This window comes from Chrysemys picta, chromosome 1, assembly GCF_011386835.1.
Source record: "Chrysemys picta bellii isolate R12L10 chromosome 1, ASM1138683v2, whole genome shotgun sequence".
NCBI lineage: Eukaryota > Metazoa > Chordata > Testudines > Emydidae > Chrysemys > Chrysemys picta.
The window spans coordinates 113,493,228-113,515,421 of NC_088791.1; the positions used below are offsets into that span (position 1 = coordinate 113,493,228).

At 42.2% G+C, this 22,194-nt stretch overlaps 1 protein-coding gene across 49 annotated transcripts in view; it reads right to left on the reverse strand.

Annotated features, from left to right (window-relative positions):
- The window catches only part of MICAL3 (microtubule associated monooxygenase, calponin and LIM domain containing 3), a 261,805-nt gene that overhangs the window by 207,266 nt on the left and 32,345 nt on the right, over window positions 1-22,194 (reverse strand). For 3 of the 49 annotated variants that reach the window (XM_065582997.1, XM_065583196.1, XM_065583187.1), the window contains exon 2: window positions 835-910. The exons of the other annotated variants lie outside the window; for them this stretch is intronic. The gene's annotated coding sequence lies outside the window, so the exon portion shown is untranslated. The remainder of the gene's footprint in view (window positions 1-834; window positions 911-22,194) is intronic. 49 annotated transcript variants of the gene reach the window in all.

Here is a 22,194-nt window from a genome sequence, read left to right on the forward strand (position 1 = left end):
TGCACACCACTGGTGACAGTGTTCAGGGTATGCGTGGCTACATGCCACACTGAAAAGCAGGATACATCCACCCTGCAGTTTGTAGCTACAGGCAACAGTAAAAGGCTCTGGCAATGGGGAAAGGCTCTGGCAGCTCCCCTCTACCACCACAGCCTTTCCCTGCAGCAGGGAAATACTCCAGCAGAAGGGAAGCAGTGGGACACTACACTGCTTAAAAGAGCAATGTGGACATGGGAGGGACTGCTTAGGTAAGTATTCAGAGTAGCAGCCGTGTTAGTCTGTATCCGCAAAAAGAACAGGAGTACTTGTGACACCTTAGAGACTAACAAATTTATTAGAGCATAAGCTTTCGTGGACTACAGCACTTCTGGGCTGTAGTCCACGAAAGCTTATGCTCTAATAAATTTGTTAGTCTCTAAGGAGCCACAAGTACTCCTGTTCTTCTTAGGTAAGTAGTGAACCATGGAAGGCACATACCCTAAGGTTCTAGCATGTCTTTCCTCACCTAAGCAGTGCCTCACTGTACACTGCTTTTTATAAGCGTGCTGGGAGGGGGATGCTGTGAATGTATTGTACATGCCACCCTAAGCGCTGTGCAGTGTAGACATACCCACAGATGGCACAGAATGGTTAAACTGCATCAGCACGTTAATCTCTCATTGCTCTAATGACTGCAGTTAGAGCTTGACTCTGCCAAGTGCCCTTGACTCTCACGGACTTCAATGAAAGTTAAGAGTGATCAATATCCTGCAGGACTGAGCCCACAGCATATCCTACTTCAGCACAGGAGACTCAAACTGTTACCAAAACAAAGGTGGTTCAACTAACTGGTACCTGTCTCCCCAACTTCCAGGGTAACTTTCAGCTGAGAAAGGACAGATTGGTCCACTTCTATATGCCCCACTTACACCTGTAAAGAATAATGACAGGTCATTACAGAAGCCTGAAAATAAATTAAGAAAATAGGCTAGTGTCTTGTCAGTCAAAGATTGCCAGGCAAGGGTCATGTTTCTGTCCCACTTCGCTGCTCTATGCTGTAAGATTCATATAACTTGGTTCCACTTAACTCAAACACCACCTTATAAAAAAAGCAAGCCTCTAAGTGTTGGACATAATACTTTAAAGGTGCACTCTTGACTTTGTTCACGACTGCCTATTTCAGACTTTGCAGAGTACAGTACAGTCTGGACACTTCAATTTTGATTCCTGCTTGCTTCCAGGATTAGATGTTTGTTTATGCAAAATTCCACCCTTCTGATTTTTTTGTTACACTGGCTGCCTGGAGAGCTGGACGCTGAAATGCAGCAATGTTTCCAACACAAAATAAGCTCTGCCAAACCCTCGTTCCTCTCGATTTATCACATACCATGTTTCAAAGCTCTGGTGCAAACTAAAGCCAGGTGGATTTTGCTTTTAAAATTCAAGACAACTTATTCATAATTTAAAATAAAAAACACAAGATTTTAAATCATCCCTTTGACAGAGCACATTTGCAGGCCGCCTGTTGTCATTGTGTATCTTAGACCAGTGAACTTGACTGGCTTCTTTCACAATATGAACCTATTGCCATGGCTGCAGAATCAAAAGCAACTTTTTTTCCCAAAACATTCAACATCCCTACATAAATATATACAAATCAGAACAGAAATAGCCAAGTTTCACACTTCAAAAGGCAATCCTGACTATTCCAATGCAGTATGCAGTTGAAACGTATGCCATGCCAGCAGTTGCATATTAATCTATGCTCAATATAGGTGTTCAAGTTGATAACTAGGCACCAATATGTGCAGCCCCAGTCCCTCTTTCAGGGACCTTCTGATGGTAGGCCCACTGCCTTTTTACCTGACTTAGCTCAGTAGGTGTCAACAGTATTTTCATCCAGGGCCCTGCATTTTCTGGAATTTGATATGCCGTCTCTACACCCTGCTACAGAATTTTGTTCTAAAATATAAGCTGTCATTTTAAACAATGTTTATTATTTAGCTCTTAAAGTTATAAAGAAAGCCTCTCAACAAGTGCAGGTGTTAACCAAATGCAATGCTGTCTTCCTCAGTCGAGGGACAACCTGAAACAATAGATCAGAGTACTGTGAACTTCTACAGTTATCTCAGCTTGAGTATTAAAGCTGAAATCTAATGGCAACAGTTTAACTATTTCACTGCAGAAAATTCAGTTAATGGCACTATCATCTGTCAATCATCAGAGTAGTGGTGGGCACTGTGGGTTCAAGGAAGCAGTTGACTGAAGTCACAATTCAAGGCCCATAAAAGAGATGGGAAAGAGAACATTGTTAGCAGCGCAACATGAACCCACTAAAAATCTATGTTTCAATGTACCATAGAGTTCAACACTGCTTTATCAAAGAAATCAAGGGACTTTACTACAGAATGGAAAGCCATTGTACTGCAGAGTATGGAGGGCCCTGCTTATAGCCTCTTTCTAGTCCTATAATGGCGTGATCGTAAAGTAAATGACCATGGGCTATTTGTTTTCTGTCCAGCCTTGAAAACTAATTTTTATCAAAATCAGAACAAAGGCTTCCATATCCTCCCCATCATAGGCAGACACATCTAACCTATTGCCTATGGATTCTTCATTACTCAGGACGAAGCTTTTATGTTCTCACTGCTCTAGGGCTTGTGACAGTACAAGGTCCTAAAGCCTGTACCATAATGAGTCAGAAATAAAAGGAAAACATTGGTCAGAAACTTCCAGAAGGTACAGCCTAGATTTGCTCTGTTACCTTCTCCCAACACTGCATCCCTTCCATCACATACACACGCCTTCCCTGAAAGCTTCCTTCACTTTTGTTTACTACAATGCCAAAGCTATTTTAATACAAAAAGTTAATCGTACTTTTTATTCAAGTTTTACCAAGTCTGTGAGCTCACAAAGGCCATTTGATTGATTGTAATCCACTGAGTCCAAGTAGTGCCAACAACCAAGGAGGCAAATTTTCTCCATGTGGCTATACCACTAACCATTTGGGTCCAGTCGGTTTCATTAAGTCATGCTACTGTAAGAAATCAACTCCAGTCACTAACAGCCACAGGAAAGATTTAAGTGCCTAATGCATGTTACTGTACTAGAAGCATAATAACTAGATATACATAATTTGAAGAAAATAATACATCCCATTTGATACTAGGCTCCAAATGCAAGGGTTACTGTATGCTGTCCCATTCCCCTTGGGCTAACCAGGGCCTTAATCCTGTGAACACTAGCATTTTCCAGACAAATGGCTGGGAAGATGTATTTGCAAGCTAGACAGATGTTTTACACAGCCATGCAATCCCCAAAGGATTAAAACAAGAACGCTGTGTGGCCAATGGCAATAAATGCCAAATGGATCCTTCTCTTAATTAAAGAGAAAGAAAAACTTATTGATAGACTGACTCAGGGTGTGGCTCTGAGCCCATCTCCACCGGGAAAAGAGGAAAAGCAGCAGACAGCATAGCTGGCCTGCCCAAGCCTTTCAGCAGGGCAGATTTGCAAGTCCGATGGATAATATGCCTGCATGTTCCTCCCATGGTAGCTCTATGAACCGGCTTCTGCCAAGCAGCATTGCACACCCAACTATGAGTACCACTGTAGCTGTAAATTGCAGCCTGACTTACAAAAATACATGCATCACAAGCACCTGAAATATAGGCATAGGGGTCTGCATAGAGACCCTAGCTTTCTACAGGACAGTTATATGCTGCCCTGCACCTGAACAAGGGACCCTTGCCTGACAAACATTTGAGATATTGCAACGCTTTCCTTACATACAGCATCAGCTAGATGGGATGGCATGCAGGCACTTCTGGGAGAATGCCTCTACGGCAGCATGTAACCATGACCTTGGCATGTAACCAGCATTGTTCATAAACACTACTACAGTATATACCAGTGGTTCTCAAACTTCTGTACTGGTGACCCCTTTCAAACAGCAAGCCTCTGAGTGCGACCTCCCCCCCCCCTTATAAATTAAAAACACTTTTTTATATGTTTAACACCACTATAAATGCTGGATGCAAAGCAGGGTTTGGGGTGGAGGCTGACAGCTCACAACCCCCAATGTAATAATCTCGCAACCCCCTGAGGGGTCTCGACCCCCAGTTTGAGAACCCCTGGTACATACCAAGCAACGTAAGAAGCATCTACAAGGTTAGTATAACATTCACTTTCTTAATGGGAAGGGTGTAAAATATCTATTCCTTTCCTCACTCCTACCAACGTGCCTCCCCAAGTTGCAAAGCTCGGAGAATGCAAGGATTCTGTCCCTGCTAGTACTAGGCCACAGAAGCCATGTGATAAACTGAAGGAGAATCTCCAGCTCTCCATAGCTATTAGCGACTTTGGGGGCCTCCAGCTTTAAAAGGCAAGACCATTCTCTGATCAGACATTCTTGCACATAGAGATTTACTCAATCACAGGAGGATGAGCAGAGCAAAATGTACTCATGTAACTGAAATGTACTTATGTAAATGATAATGAGGCATTTATTCAGGACGGTGATTAAAGTTCTAAATACAAAGCCAACTCAAAGTGAAATCAATCTTGGGAAAAGGCAGGTACTGCTCTTCAGCTTTGTCTTTTATCCAACTACTTCAAGGTGGGCCCTGTTTAAGATTAGATTTACAACTGAAAATGCTCTCAATTAAACAACTTGTTGAAGTTTAACAGACTCTGGTCCAGAGCTATTTTCTGAGGGTTACACTGCTCATTCTGTCTTAGGGTGACCAGGTGTCCAGTTTTCGACCAGAACACCCGGTCGAAAAGGGACCCGGGCGGCTCCACACTGCACTGTCGACCAGGCCGTTAAAAGTCCGGTTGGCAGTGCTGCAGCGCTAAGGCAGGCTAGTCCCTACTATCCTGGAAGCGGCCAGCAGGACAAATCTGGCTCCTAGGCGGGGGGGGGGGGGAGAGAAGAGAGAGAAAGATGCCCCCTCCTGCACCCCAAACCCCTCATCCCCAGCCCCACCCTGGAGCCCACACCCCCAGTTAGAGCCCTCACCCCCTCTTGCACCCTACCCTCTCCCCCAGTCCAGTGAAAATGAGTGACGGTGGGGGACAGCAAGCCACCGAGGGAGGGGAATGTAGTGACTGGGGGGAGGCCCCCTCAGGTAAGGGGCCAGGCTAGGGTGTTCAGTTTTGTGCGACTAGAAAGTTGACAACTCAGTTCTGTCTACCTGGTAAATACATCTGTAAAAATCGCATAAGTCAGCAGAGACCACTCTCACCAGAAAAAACAGTCAGTAGGTCTGTTGTGTGTGGAGATGAAGGAAAAGGACATGCAGTCAATCTTCAGACGTGTTTTCTTTATCTATAGTCTAAGTATTTGCCATGTCTAACATCTGCACAAGCACAGTAGCCCGCCAGTATGGAGCTCTGATATAGGCCTACACATGTGCCTGTCCCAGTTCATATTCACTGTGGGAGATCTAATGAGAGGTACAGGTGATACAGAGAGGGGCCATCACCAGACATGCCTTTTTTGTTGTTGTTTTTAAATCGCCAGCTAAGGATTTTAGAGGCAGAATGAGGGGAAGCGAGGAGCTGCCAAATGGCATTTCCTCTAAGCCTCATGGTTCCTGATTTGGGAATGATTATCCCTGGTGATTCACTCTACTGTGCACTCTACTGGAAGGGTCACACTGCTGGAATAAAGCGGGGGTGGGTGGGTGGGAGGGGGCAGGCAATGAGGACGGAAAGAGGTGTTGAGGCATCCTCAGCAAACCCAGAACCCACGCAGGGTGCATTAGCAGAGGCCCTTTTCCTTCAATACAGTTCTTTAGTACCCCCATTTTGCACATATCCATATAAGACTAATAAGGAATCCCTCTCTCTCCCCCCGCCCTCTCAGTGGGGCGCCTTTCCTTTGTCTCCTGAATCAGGGAGAGGATATGACTGTCAGCATGTTGGCAGCAGCTCACAGGATACAGTCCCAACAGCACTCAGAGGAAATACTGTACACAGATGGAACAGAATGGGTGTCTGCAAATCCCCCCCAATACAGAGCCAATTAAGAGCTAGAAAGGAGGCGAGAGAACACCCTAATCTGCCGAAAGCCCCTCAGATTTACCTCTCTTGGAGTTATTTTTACTTGATTAAAGCCACACTGCTGGAGGGGCAGAAAGAGAACCCCCCCCACACACACACACACACACACAGCTAGATTTGCCACTCATCTTATATAACTGCTTTTGTTGAGTAGAGACCTCATTATTGAGTGGCCTGCAACCAGCTATTCCTTGGCAGTGGTGGGAGGAGAATGTGCAGCAGCCTGGGTGAGCAATTGGACACTGATCCTCTGCGGCAGATTTATTCAATGTCTGCTTTGTGCTGTTGTCACAAAGTGGCGGGAGGACAGAAGAGGAGAAAGGACATGGGCACATAAATACGGACACAAAGCAGTCAAATGGGGGGTACTGGGAGGCAAAAGCAGAAACTGATGCACCAGCACACTGGCTTCCCTAGGCTCATTGGGTGACATGTGCCCCAAACTGCACAGCTATCCCAATGAGAATCTGCATGAGCAGAGCCATGCATTTCCTTTATCAAATTTTCACAGTCTGATGAAAGTCTATGTGCAAGAGGAATAATACAGTGAAGAACACAGCTACCTACATCACTCAGGTCCAGGTTGCCTGAATAGAGAAATAGGTCATGCAGTAAAGGGAGGAATGGATTAAAAGGAGGGGAAAACTGGTAACATAGAGGTTAAAGAGTCAATGTACCCTTTACCAAAGACTCTAAACATCATCCTGGTTGCTTAAAAACAACTATTGCCGCATATAAAACCCCACTTAATAAAAGGAATTCTTGACAAACCCCAGTATGGCTCTAAAGTTTCCCAGCATACTGAAGATTTCAACTCCACTTTTATCAGTTCCATTATACTTAAACTTTCATGAGACAAATCTTCACATCAAATGGGGAGAAGTGTGTGTGGGGGAGGAAAAGAAGAGAAGTCTGTCAGGCAGGAGAGGAATAAACTCACTCTCCTTCCTTTGCAATGAGGATTAATAAATAAATAAATAAATAAATAAAAATTAGCTCCATCTCCATGCAGAGAGAGGAGGCAAAACTGCCCTTTGAAAAAGTGTTTAGATCTCAAATCTTCTCAAGAGATTATTCCAGAAGTTACATAGCCCGGAGGTAAGAAGGGAACTGTCACTTACCAAAAAAAAAAAAAAAAAAAAGGGCAGAAGGAGAGACAAAGGCGAGAAATGTCAAAAAAACACCACACCATTTCCAGCTAATCTTTATCTTCTCAAGAATAGGCCATGTCCCACAACTTCAAGGGATGCTACAGAAAAGGGATGTAGTGAAACAGATCAACTCTGCTGGAGGGAAATTTAACTACAATACATCGTAGCAGTTTCTGGCCAGACGTTCATGTTCCTAAGCTCAATATTTAACTCAACAATCAACAGGATTCTGCAGACACTTCTCGAGCTTCAAATTTCTAAAGTGATCAAACTATCAGGAGAAAATGAACTTGGAGACAGATTACAGCACTTGCCTATTGTGTAGGGATCACTCACAGCTCCATAGTTAAGCTAAAAGGTAGATTTCCATGTTGCACTTGCTGTAGGGATTTAACGTCTTTGTTATGTATGAAAAATAAAGCTCATGCTCCCCAAACCTATAACATTTACTCTTTGGGCACAGAATGAATTTTCTAGAAGTAAATCTGTTATTTGGTTTAAGAATGAAAATTATTTTTTAAAGCATCCTTCAAGAAATGTAACAGGTCAGTCTTTTTTATCCTAAATGATCTTAACAGATGAAAAAAACCCTTCAAATTTTGCATATATTTAAAATTCACTGAAATTCTGTGCATGGGCTATATTTGTAGAAGTTACGTTGCAATTAAACTAGGTTACTGATTATTCTATTCTGGAGTCATGAATATGATTTTTAAAAGACAAGTTAACCTTAATCATAATTGTATGGTTAATGCATGATGTGACTAAAGGGCAGAGTCAAGGTTGTTTAACTGCCTTTAATGTATTTCCGTATGTTAACATGTTTGGATTTCTTTTAAGTGTGTAACCTTAACTCTGAACTTTCTGGGTCTGTAATGCTTTCTTCTAGGATAATTACAACATCCTTGCAATGTTTGTTTTTTTTTCTCAAGTTTACTAAGACATCCTCTCAACCTTTTTTTTTTTTTTTTTTTTTTTGTTTCTGAATATATATAAAATGCTGGTATTTTCAAAGGTGGCTAAGGGATTTAGTGCACAAATCCCACTGAATTTCCAAAGGAGTTGGGTGCTTAACCCCTTCCAGCCCTTTTGAAAATCCCATATGAAATGTGCTCTGGCAAGAAAAAATAAAAATAAAAAATTGCTGTTGGGACTGTGCTTAACTAAAAAAAAGTTACGTGAGGGGCATGGGCTGGCACTGGAGACCAGTAATGTAATAGGATATGGAGCTTTAGATCACTAGAAAAAAGCAACAGAGGGTCCTGTGGCACCTTTGAGACTAACAGAAGTATTGGGAGCATAAGCTTTCGTGGGTAAGAACCTCACTTCTTCAGATGCAAGACTATACTCCCAGTACTTCTGTTAGTCTCAAAGGTGCCACAGGACCCTCTGTTGCTTTTTACAGATTCAGACTAACACGGCTACCCCTCTGATACTTAGATCACTAGGTTACTGGTTAAATTGGCTGATTAGGACAAAGCCATTAAACTTCTGATAGTCATCTGGTGGCCTGTGTGAAAGGAGCTGGGCTCACTGCAGTTCTTAGTGCACAGGTGTCCACACCCTTGTTGTCAGTCTCAGAGGGTATGTTTACACTGCAATTTTGTAACTCCATCACCCATGCCAGCTGACATGGGCCAGCTGTGGGTGTTTTGTTGCAGCAGAGACATACCCAGAGAGGCAGAGGACTGGACCCTGAACTGTACTATAGATCAGAAGACATCTAGCAAATACTGACAGTCTTAAAGGTACAGGTCCATTCTTAGTGAGGACTGAGGCACATGGATAGAGTACAGCATGCAGAAACTTTGCCCTGCTGCCAACCTATATCTGATCCGTGGATCGAAGGCGTTAGTGTCCAGGGAGTGTCAATCCAGCACGTCTCACGAGCACTAGAAGTTTACTTAAATACTTAAAGAGTTAAACTGAGCTATTTTATAAGGAAAACAATTCTTCTATACAAAGTGAGCTCTCCCTAACCAGCCAGTGGCATATTTCTGTGACATACAGACACGAAGAATCGGCTCCTGGAGAGCTTTATCAGTGCTGTAACTAGTCCAAAACAAGTCAACAGCAGACAGCAATAGAGCCAAACCCTCTTCTGAAAATATCAACCCTCAGAGTTATCTTCCTGACACAGAGAGCTTGGTGTTCCTCCAAACATTAAAGTGAGCTTTCAGCACAAAGGAGGCAAAGCAGCAAGATGCAAAGCAGCAGAATTTTTGGATGTACAGATGTGATCAAATGTACCCCTGTATTCATCCCTATGCACCACTGTAATAAAATATGCCTCGTATTTGAAAACTAATAACTTGCTGGTCAATAATATCATGGTGGAATGTGCGTAGCAACATTAGAAGTAAAATTATGAACAGAAGCTTAAATCATGACTGAAACGTATTGACCAGACAAGTCTGGGGAGGGGGTTAACCTGTTTCTCAAAGACAAAGGAGAAGCTGATGCCTCTAGCCAGGTATCGCCAAAGTAGATTAGCAATCATGAGCCAAGTGGCCATTCTTTGGCAACGAAGGGGGCCACAAACAGATTGATCTGCATTTTAGCAAACAACATGAAACCTCTTTCAATCCAAGATTCCGTGTCTCCATCCTCACAGGGGTAACCCTCAGGAAGATACATTTCAAAGGGTGACTGGACTATAAAAGTGAGGGAGTAAAAAACACCCCAGATGTTCTCTTTTTCTTTCTCTCTCTCTCTCTCTCTCACTTAAGACAACAAAGGACTCAGCCTTTGCACTTTGGAGGGGTTCTGACCTGAGAATTTGGTCAGCCCTGTTGCTGGGAACATGTGGTAAGGAATTTTACCTTGAACCAAGTCTAGTTTATGAAAGTTTTAGTTACTAGAAATAGTTTTATCTTTATTTCTCTTGTAACCGTTGCTGACTCTAATGCCTTATATTGGTACTCACTTAAAATCTCTCTCTTTGTAGTTAAATAAACTTGTTTTATGCTTTAATCAAAAGTAATCAAATGTTGTCTTTAAACTGAACAGTTTGGTACCTCCAATTAACTGTTGTATACTGACCACGTACTGAGGCAGCGGACATCTAATATCTGAATTGTCCAGGAGAGGGCTGGATAGTGCAGAACGTATGTTTTTGTGAAAATTCAGGATTGGGAGTGTGTTGGGGTCTCCTTGTAAGTGGTAACCAAGGCTGGTGGAAGCCAGAGCGTGACTGGAATGTTGCTGGCAGGCTGCAGCTATACACAGACACTCAGGGTGTGACCAGCATGTTGTTTGTCTATTTGTGAGGGGCTATCACATTCCATGATGCAATCCAGACTAGTGAGGGGTTGTGTCACCACCAGCTCACAATCTGGCCCCCTCACAGAAGGCTGCAGCCCATTTCTAGTACCAGCAAGCAGATAACCCTTTAAACATTACTGTTCCCCAAGAATGATGTAATGCAAAGAAGGGGTAAGTTATTTCCAGAGTCACAAACAGGAAGATGCTAAATTTTTACACCTCATTGTTACTAACACAGCCAGCTTCCTTTCCCATTTAGTAAACTAGCTGAAGAGATTACACTTTAAAATGTACAAAATTTGCTTTAGGATTTCTGGTGCCTGCCTCTTCTCTCACATTCCAAATGAAATGGTTTTACTATGGGTTTGTGACTTGTTCCGATGAGGCTTCATCTAAGTAATAAAGTGACTTCTGTCTGTCAACACGTTTTTTAAAATTCCATATTAACACCAAAAAGCCCATGGAGTAGGTGGAGAGAGAGGAAAAGGAGAAGTAGTAGGATGGGTCAGTTATGGTCCAGTGGACTGAACACAGGGCCAGATTTCAGGAGACCTCAATCTAATTTCAAGGGCCAGTGTGTATCAAGTTAGGCAAGTCACAAAGATGCAGAGCAATTCAGAGTCATACCAGAAGCTCTTAAGCAAAGTAAGCAGCTATGGAATAAGAGCAAAGATCCTCTCATGGATCAGTAACTGATTTAAAGATAGAAAACAAATGGTAGGAATAAATTATCATTTTCACAGTGGAAAGAGGTAAATAGCAAGGTACCCAAAGGATCTGTACTGGGACTGTACTATTCAATATATTCATTAGATGATCTGGAAAAGGGGCTAAACAGTGAGGTGGCAAAGTTTACAAATGGTACAAATTAAAATTATTCAAGATAGTCAAGCCAAAAGCTGCCCGAAAAGAATTACAAAAGGAACTCACAAAACTGGGTGACAGGGGAAAAAAAAGGGGGGAGATGAAATTCAGTGCTGATAAGTGCAGAGTAATACACATTGAAAACCATAATCCCAACTATAAACAAAATGATAGGGTCTATATTAACAATTACCACTCAAGAAATGGTTTTGGAGTCATCATGATAGTTCTCTGGAAACATCTGATCAACATGCAGAAGCAGTCAAAAGCACTAAAAAAATGTTAGGAACCATTTAAAATAATAAGACAGGAAATTGTGACATCTTAGAGACTAACAAATTTATTTGGGCATGAGCTTTCGTGGGCTGTAACCCACTTCATCAGATGCATGGAGTGAAAAAACAGAGTAGGCAGGTATAAATATACAGCACATGAAAAGATGGGAGTTGCCTTACCAAGTGTGTGGATGGGGGAGGGGAGGAGAGGGGAGAGTCAGTGCTAGCGAGGCCAATTCAATCAGGGTGGATGTGTCCCATTCCCAACAGTTGACAAGAAGGTGAGAGTATCAAAGGGAAAATTACTTTTTGTAGTGACCCAGCTACTCCCAGTCTTTATTCAGGCCTAATTTGATGGTGTCCAGTTTCCAAATTAATTCCAGTTCTGCAGTTTCTCGTTGAAGTCTGTTTTTGAAGCTTTTTTGGTGAATAATGGCCACTTTTAAGCTGGATATTGAGTGTCCAGGGAGATTGAAGTGTTCTCCTACTGGTTTTTGAATGTTACAATTCTTGATATCTGATTTGTGTCCATTTGTTCTTTTGCGTAGCGACTGTCCGATTTGGCCAATGTACATGGCAGAGGGGCATTGCTGGCACATGATGGCAATGATATCACATTGGTAGATGTGCAGGTGAACGAGCCCCTGATGGTGTGGCTGATGTGGTTAGGTCCTATGATGGTGTCCCTTGAATAGATATGCGGATAGAGTTGGCAATGGGGTTTGTTGAAGGGATTAGTTCCTGGGTTAGTGTTTCTGTTGTGTAGTATGTAGTTGCTGGTGAGTATTTGCTTCAGGTTGGGGGGCTGTCTGTAAGCAAGGACTGGCCTGTCTCCCAAGATCTGTGGGAGTGATGGATCGTTCTCCAGGATAGGTTGTACATCCTTGATGATGTGCTGGAGAGGTTTTAGTTGGGGGCTATAGGTGATGGCTAGTGGCATTCTGTTACTTTCTTTGTTGGGAATGGGCCACATCCACCCTGATTTAATTGGCCTCATTAGCACTGACCCCCCACTTGGTAAGGCAACTCCCATCTTTTCACGTGTTATATATTTATGTCTGCCTACTGTATTTTTCACTCCATGCATCTGATGAAGTGGGTTACAGCCCACGAAAGCTTATGCCCAAATAAATTTGTTAGTCTTTAAGGTACCACAAGGACTCCTCGTTGTTTTTGCTGATACAGACTAACACAGCTACCCCTCTGAAATCTGAATAGGGAAGTGTTATTTACCCCTTCACATAACATAAGAACCAGAGGTCACCCAAGGATAAGGAAGTACTTCTTCACACAATGCACAGTCAGCTGTGGAACTCATGGCCAAGGATGCTGTAAAGGGCAAAAGCATGAATGGGCTCAAAAAAGAGCTAGCTAAGTTCATGGAGGATAGGCCCATGGATGGCTATTAGCTAAGATGGTCAGGGATGCAACCCAATAACCTCGTCCCTAAATCTTTTTGAGTGCCAGAAGCTGGGACTGGACGACAGGGAATGTATCACTTGATAATTGCCCTGTTCTATTCATTCCCTCTGAAGTATCTGACATTATGTGGGAAGACAGGATACTGGGTTAGATGGACCATTGGTCTGACCCAGTATGGCCATTCTTATGACCTTCATTACATTTCCCTATCTGTGGAATGGGTGGAGATACCTCACTTTGTAAAGCACTTTGAATTCCTGTAACAAAAAACGCTACGTAAGTACAAAGTTTTAAACTGTATGATCAATTGAACTCTATAAACTGATGCCCATTTTCCTCAAAAGCACAGTGGACTTCAGTAGAGATGTCATATCGACGTCTCAAAGTGCCTCTTAGAACTGGAATGCATGCCCTGATATCTAAAATTCCTTTTCTTCAAAAACTCAAACACTATTTTTTTGCCCCTTTGATATTTATAAGTGTCTTTTCAGCATAGGAGAAATGGACTATACAAGGGAACAGTGGAACTAACTACACTGAAAGTACTGCCAAATGCACAAAGCAAACAAACAAGAAATTTCACTAGCTGTCTGTTAATGTAGTCTTAGGCTTTCCTTGTAACTACAGTAGGTATAGCACTTTTAGACACGAGAGATTTTAAAATCAATGCACCAAATGCCAAAAACCAATGTACTTTCACTCACAAGTTACATGTAGGGCAGATTAAACCTTCTGCACACATTCCATCCTGGGGAGGAATAAAACTCTTAAAACTACAACTTCAGTCTTTACTAAAATGGCAAGACACATCCAGTTATAAACCCAGCAAGAAGGGGATAAGGGCAAAAGGCAAGATTTCATACTCTGAATTCAAACTTCAAGCACTGAACAGTAGTACCCTAGACTGGAGGATAAAGACTAGGAAACAGGGGTATCATGTCTTTCAGACAATTATACACATTTCTAAAGCATGTGAATTCTTTAGATAGCCATTAAAGGCTACTACTGGTGTAAATAAAAACTAGCAGGTTTATTTATCTGGCTGAAACAAAAGCTGTCCTTAAAGGCAAAGGTACATGATATAAAGTTCTACGTCAAGGATATCATCCCACTAGGAACCAGTTAAATTTAATGTTCAGTTTAAAGATTTGCATATAAATTTGCTCTTTGTTCCTAAGACATTTGGGTGAAGGTGAGACAACCAGAGTTAGAGGCCTTGCCTCAAAAAGTTTTCATCATCATGAAACTGTAGGGCAGAAGGGATTATCACAGGACCTATCAGATCTGTTTCTGAAGAGTTAATCCCAAAATGGAAAGGATGGGGTTCTGCAGGTCCAGAAGTTTTCACTCATAGGAAAAATACTTCAAGAGTCACTTCTTAAAGTTCTCCGTTGCCAACCGTCTATTATTCAGTTACCTACTCCCACATGCCACGGTGCCACCAGCACTGTGCCGTCTGCTCCTTCTGTGGCACCCAGCTCAGAAGTCTTTGCCCACGTCATAGGCCTGGCATTTGTGGGAAGGCATAGCGTGATCTGTTCTATTTTCTCCCTGTGGGAAAGCTGCTGTTCCCTTGGAAGGAAACTGTAATAGACATTTTAAAGGATGGTTAGTGGGTTTTTCACTTAGCTATCACATTAACAACCATGTAAAGGCCCTTTGTAGCTAGCACTTCACTGGGATAGTGTTTTTCATTTTCTGACCATATCTTTCCCTTTCTAATTGAAGGCAAGATCTGTGGCTCATTTCATGGTTGCCAACAGCAAAGAGCAAGCAGGAAGCGCACAGAGTTCCCAGCGACTATGAGGTTGGCTGCAGGGGAGCATCTGAATTCAGGTGCTTTCAGAAAGGCTACTTGAAGAGTAGGGTGACCAGATGTCCCAATTTTATAGGGACAGTCCCGATTTTGGGGTCTTTTTCTTGTATAGGCTACTATTACCCCCCATCCCCTGTCCCGATTTTTCACATTTGCTGTCTGGTCACCCTATTGAAGAGACAGACCCCATATGAATCGTGTTAGTGCAGCATGAACTGAACCTAATCCTCCCATATGAAGCAGGGAAGGCTCTTGTTAATCTATTGACTCCCGTTGCTGACACTGCTATCAAGAGTCAGCACCTCCCTATGAAGCAGCAGCATGATAATCCCTTACAGGCTTGTCTCCTGGGTTCAGCGTGCAGTGCTAGGTGGTGTTAGTGGCCTGTGATATACAGGAAATCAGACTAGATCACTATGACTCTATGGCTCATTTTCTCAACACAGGGCTCTAGATCAGACCAGTCTATGGAAGACAATGAGGGAAGATAATGACACCAGACGTAGAAGGAGCACACTCTTGCCAGCAGTTCCAGAAGCAGGAGTTGACAGATGAAAGGCACCTCTTTTGCTCCTTTAGCAGAAGTCTGTCTTCAGTCTCCTTGTCAGCACCTAGACAGACACCCCCATATGAACCTCAAGACCTGCCTTTTACTACTGAAACTTCTACAAGAATACAGCCAGTCTGCTCAGATCTGCAGTCCCCCTCCCCCCCGCCCCGCGTCTACCCCAATCTCAATCCTATTGTTTCCTTGTACTCCCGCATCAGACTGTCTGTATCCATCTGTCGTCCTGTGTCTTGTGCTCAGATTGGAAGCTCTTTGGGGCAGGGACGATCTTTGTGTTCTGTGTTTGTACAGCCCCAGCACAGTGGAGTCCTGGTCCAGGACTGGAGCTTTGAGACACTACAATGATGCAAACAATAAATAATGGGGAGGAAGTATGAGGGAGATAATTTTTAGCAACTGGGACTCTCAATTCTTGCTCCTTTTATGTTGCTGATTACCAGCACAGCAACCCACAGAGCCTGCCTTCTAGTAAGAAGTCAAGGCAGGGTCTGAAAACCCAAGATGGGATCTGAAGTTTGAGAAACCTACACTGGATCAGTATTGTAGCTAGGAAAGAATCAGGCAGATCATGGAAGTATGGGGGAGGAGAAGGAGAATATCGCTATGCTTATTTTAAAAAAAGGAAAAGCTTTCATCTTAATGAACAACATTTCCTTCGGTTGGTATACCACGATATCTCTCTCACTCACACTCGCATCTAAATGGAATTAAAAATGAATGTGACTCTTTTTGTTCTGACTTGCCTTTCAGGCATCACCACAATGTCAGCACTGGTCCAGGAATAGTTCATTAGTGATCTGTTGCTGCAGAACCAGCAGAGGGAGAGTCTACTTTAAAAGAAGAATTTATTTCTCCGGAAACCAGGGTTAAAAAACAGATTTGGAATTTGGGTGGTTTCAAACTAGATTATTAAAAAATGAAGGCAGGTCAAGTTTGAGAGGAAATAAGTTGGCATCAGAAAAGAGAGAAGCCATGCAAGAAAACTTTGCATAGTTCCCTTTCTGAGATCAATAACGCTGCCTCCGTTTTTAACTTGTTACTCATATGAAAGCCCGGGACTTGGACAGCTTAATATTTATATTCCATCTGTACTAGTATGCCAGACGGGGGCTGGAATAGTTCTGTTATTTTCCTTATGTTAGACCTGGCAGACTCAATTCTGTCAGAAGTCAACCACCTCAAAAACAGGGAAAAGTTCTTTAAAACACAACATATAATGAACTTGTGGAACCCATTGCTGCAGGATACTCTTGAGGCAAACAGCTCACTATGACTAAAGAAACAGGAAGACAGTCCTAAAACAATCCATTATGATCAGGGAGAAAAACCCTTCCTTTTAGTATTAATAGAACAATTGGCTTGTGTGTGGGAAGCATCCTTTTATACCATAGGAAACCAAATACTGGATGTTGCTATACATGGACAGCAAAAGCAAGCATGTATACGTTGACCCTATACCGTGACGCTGGTAAATCAGGTGTCAGCTCTTGCCAAGTCCGTAGGTGTCGGCTGAATACTGACAAATTCATAGCTGGAAACTAGATTAGCTCACCAGTACATCAGTAATGTTCAAAGTAGGTGTTAAACTTGTAAGGATGCGTTTAGACTATAAAATGCTTATAGGATGTGGCATGTATTTATCTCACTTATAATCTCTGTAGCCCATGGTATAAAGTTATTTTGAGTGTTTGCATTGTAAACCTCTGTAATTGTGTAACTCACCAAACAGGAAAAGGAGCACTGATTACAGTAAAGTGCTCATCCATGGAACCATTGAAAGCAAATGATGTATTATGTAGCAAAGGACAGAGACTTTGTTGACTGCATTCCTAACTCCCCCCAGGGAGGAGAGACCTATGTGTAAACACATCACTACAGTTTGAACTCTGGAGTGAAGGGGATAAAAATCCCTGACAGGGAAAAACTGGATCTCTTTCCTGCTGTCTGGACTCTGAGGGGCAAAGATTCCTAAACATAAGCAAAGAGAACCCCATGCTGCTTGGCTTGGCTTAGCTCTGAAAGACATTCTGAATTGACAGATTACTAAAACTCTGTCACCTTTTGAATCATGGATGGAAACTCATTTGTGTATATATGCTTGTTTGCTTTAACCTGTAAATGACTCATTTCTTTTTCCTAGTTAATATAGGTTTAATTAGTTTACTACAGGATTGGCTATCAGCATGGTCTTCTGTGTGAGATCAAAGGTATAAATTGATCTGGAATAAGGACTGGTCTCTTGGGACTGGGAGCAACCTGAGTATTTTGTGATTTTTACTGTAAGGCCTGGTCTACATTGGGGGCGGGGGGAAAAGAGGGGGAGAATTGATCTAAGTTACACAACTTCAGCTACATGAATAACGTAGCTGAAGTTGACGAACTTAGATCGACTTACCATGATGTCTTCACTACGGTGAGTCAACTGCTGCTGCTCCACCGTCGACTTTGCCTGCACCTCTCGCCGAGCTGGAGTACAGGAGTCGACGGGAGAGCACTCGGGGATTGATTTATCATGTCTAGACTAGGCCAGTAGTGAAGACATACCCTAAGTAATCATTTATCACTGTCTGTGACTCCATGGCAAGACTAGTACAGTGATCCAGGAGTTCACATCTGTTGCTGGGTTGGTGAAATCTAATTATAGAACATACCACCAGTTTGGGGCATCTACCCTACTTTTTGAGAGTCTGCCCTGAGGTTGGCACTGACTGTCGTGAGCCACTCCAGACAGTGTGACATAAACCCATTGTGAATAACTGTTCCAAATGTAGTCATGACTCAAATTCCTACGTTCTCTGACTGCCCATTAATCCAATAGTTTCAGTAATCCCGGGGTTCTCAAGTGACTCGTATACTAGAATTTTTCTGTCCCCAATATTTTGTTTGGTTTAATACTTGATAGACACCTTAATAAAGGCTAGCCTCTATCACTGTATGCCCTGCGTTGCAGAACTGATGTGTTCTGTTGCAGATCTCAAAACAGTGCCAGGAGGAGGAGGAGGGATGACATGGCAAAGTACCTATTTAAACCTAGGTAATTAAGGGAGTATGTATACTTACAGTTAATGCACACTTTTACAATGTAGTTATAACCCCAGTAATAATCCCATTTTAGTCCGTTCCTGATGCTCTTTGGGATTTGTGCATTTGTGGGTTATGTTGACAGAATCACAGAGTGCCAGGATAATTTATGGCAAAAAATTTCCCTTGTAGTCATCTGACAAAAATCACTTAAGAGGATACTGATTGTTCAAGTGCCTGTTGCAATTTTTTGTAAGTAAGGGCCAGCTTGAGGAGTGGAAGACTTTCAAGGAGATAGAGTTTGGGAACTCTGTGTAAAGACAAAAAACCCTGTAACTATAAACAGAGACAGAATAAGTGGACATCTTGTATCCATTTTTTAAAGACAATTTGTAATCACAACATGTTCTTTCTTCAAATTAGTATTTTGACTCCCATAAAGCAGTCCTCAGAAAAGAACCACTAATCACTGCTCTAAAAGAGCACGGGGGGTGGGGGGGTGGAGAAGGTGAAAGAAGAATAGAATTGTATTCTCACTCTTAAAAGCAGGAGTCAGGGCTTAATGTACAGTGAACTTCCATTCCTTTACTACTGACAGCTGAATTGCTTCCGTGAGTCTCCATGTTCCCTTATGTGGGCTATTTCTCTCTATATGTTTAAAGTGATAACTGTTTACTGTGTCCAACACAAGGCAATAGACAAGATTTCATGACCAAACAATCCCTCATTCAGAGGCTGGGACTTAACATAAATTAAAATTGTAAACCAATATACTACACTTTACAAAGACACTGGAGGTGTAAAGGAGGGATTCAACAAAATTGCAGGTAAGCAAACAAATAAAAGTGTGTCAGACTGCGAGAGGAGGTTATGCTGTACTTGAAGATACACATTAAATGCAAACACCTACCTTTATCTAAACATCTCAAACTTTATAGTATCAACTATACAAGAGAATCAGAACATTCAAAATTATGGTTGCACCGTGCTGCAGCTTGGGAAAGATAGATAGCAGCACCAGCTGATTCAAGCACTGGAGCTATTCCATGGGGAAAGAGGACAAATAACAAAACAGGCTGGTAAAGGGGTAGACATCATCTCATAGAAGGCAGGAAATGGGGGGGAGGGGGAGAATGAGTAAAGTAGCTGCCTCCCCTAATAGCATGGCAGTGTTGGGAGCAGCTGTAGCAGTTGGGAGAGGAGAAGATCCGCATTTATCAGATGGCCAGGGCCCTTGAGTAGGGTCAGGAATATATCAACTAGGGATGGGCTCTCAGCAAAGCATAGTTCCTAGAGTGCATTGGTGGGGACCCTCCCTCATCTTTCATACTAGTCTCTTGTTAGTGGGTGTCCAGGAAATTTTTCAAGGTGCCGAGGTCTGATGTGCGGGAATTGTCAATTTCACTCCTGCTCACCCAGTCCTAAATAACTGCAGTGAAAATAAAAAAGGTCTTGTCAGTTTCATTCTATTTCTACTGGGGAAAGGTAACAGCAGCAACAAAAAGGACTGGAATTGTTCATTTGTACTCATGAAACCTGTGCCACGTTGGGTCACACATTACATTTTAAAAGCCATAAGGGCATTGCAGACATGGATAGTTTAGTGAATATGTCACTGATAGATTTTTATATTACTGTATAAAATATTAACATATACAAGGTATGTGCCAAGTGGCAGAGTTATGATATAATATACCCACCTCTCCGTTTGTACATGATCATGGATTGTTCCATCAATTCACAAGACATTTCATACATATGCATGTGTGTATTCTTGTATTTGTATAAAGCATGTGTGTATTCTTGTATTTGATATAAGTAACAAGCCATACTTGCAAACCCATATGCCTGTATTTGCTAAACAGGGGCAGTTGTGATCTGGTGAACAAACACAGGGCTGGGAGTCAGGAGAACTAGATACTGTCCTCATCTCTGTCCTCAACTCACTGTGTAACCATGGACAAATTGCGTAACCTCTCTGTGGCTCAGTTACCCCATCTATAAAATGGGGAGTAAAAAGTGTCCCAAATGCTTTACAAAGAGGGATATCTATGGATTAAAAGTGCAAAATATTATTAATCAATACTACCTGCATAATTGTTAGAAAGGTAGATTTAGTTGTATTAATAGAACAACAATGTTCAGAATGAAGAAAGAAACACTAATGCTGCAGTGCAGGTCTAAATTAGAGAGCAAAGTACAGAGGATAAACAGAAAAGCGGACATCAGTATCACTCTCCTGCCCGACCCACCCTGGTTCTGGCACAAGAACTGCAAAGCAGGTCCGAATCTTTTCCCTTCTTTCAAGTTTTATTTCCTTTACACTTCTGGTTCAGGCTTTGTATATTTGACTAAAATTAGAGCTGGTCAACATTGGGAATGTTTTTGGCATCAAACCAGGATAATCTGCACTAGTACATCCCTCTTTTGACACTGGCCCAGCATTTCTATACCAATGCAAAAAACCCCAGAGTAGACAAGCTCTTAGCTACTTTTTGTGTTTTACTCTACAAGTGTGGGAGCTCAGCTCCTGAGAGCTTCTGCTCTCTTCAGCACTGATAGCCATACCCATTTGTGAGATACTGTCAAAGTGCAGTGTGAGAGTTTCTTAAAGTACTACAAGTCACGGTCTGTCTACTGCTTTGTATTCACGTTTATGAAGCAGAGAGCCCCTGACCACCTGTGTGAGAAGGTACATCCTAGATCAGCACAGAGGGTTTAGGAAATCCATTTAGGGGAGACTGCAATGCTTGAGTGTTAAAGGTTCCCCTTTCTGGATCAGTACAAAAGCCATTCAGGGCAGCAAGCAGGAAAAGTGCTTTCCGGGTGATCTATCAATGTGTCCTATACAGTTTACCTTGAACATAACACTAGCTGTTTGTACAACTTTTGAACACTTTGACCAGTAAATTCAGCACAATGCTAATGTTTTACCATGCCACTTCTGATGATTAATAGGAAATGACAGGGATTTTCTTGAGTTTTAGAAGTCTCAAACTCTTAGTCAGTGAAGGCAGATAAAGAGAAACGTACTTGGTCAGGGAGTTTAAATAGAGTAAAACAGTGTCCAGAGTTATCCTCTAGCATTGAAATGTTCCCTCAATTCAGTGTTCAAATGTTCGAACAACAACTTCAGTACTCCTGTCTGAGTATTTCACTTCCTTACTCAAAGCAAGAAGACCTCAACTTGTACAGCAAATAAAGCTCATATTAGTGCTGCCCTGTTGGCTCTGCAGCAATAACTTAACTCTCTCCCCAGAACGGTGCTTGTTTCAATAATGTGCCATACCACACAAAGGAAGATCACTTTTATCACAGTGGAAAACACAATAAGCCAGGAAAGGAATTTTGTTTGCCTGTTTCTAGGAGGGTTTTCACAAACAATGGAAAGTATAAAAACCTTAAAGGGATTGATTAGACAACAGTACCCTGAAGCTAAAGAAACAGAGAGTTCCAGCAAGCAAGCAAGCACTGGTACACAGCAGATGGAGAGATTTGCTCAGCAATGCAGACCCATTGTTTTATGTTTAAAAAAAATAAAAAAATAAAAAAGGTGCCACGCCTGCTAGTTGCCAGGCATCTACTGCTGCAGATGCTTGGCAGATCACTCACTTCACTCTGTTTAATGTTTCGGTTTGGATTTTTTAACTAAAATTAGCCAGTTTATTTCCCACTGGATTCTCAGAGGTTTAGGTCAGGCATCTTTCAGGAGCCAAGGGGACTGGAACAGTTACAAGATGCGCACAAAGGGAAGGTGACAATAATTAG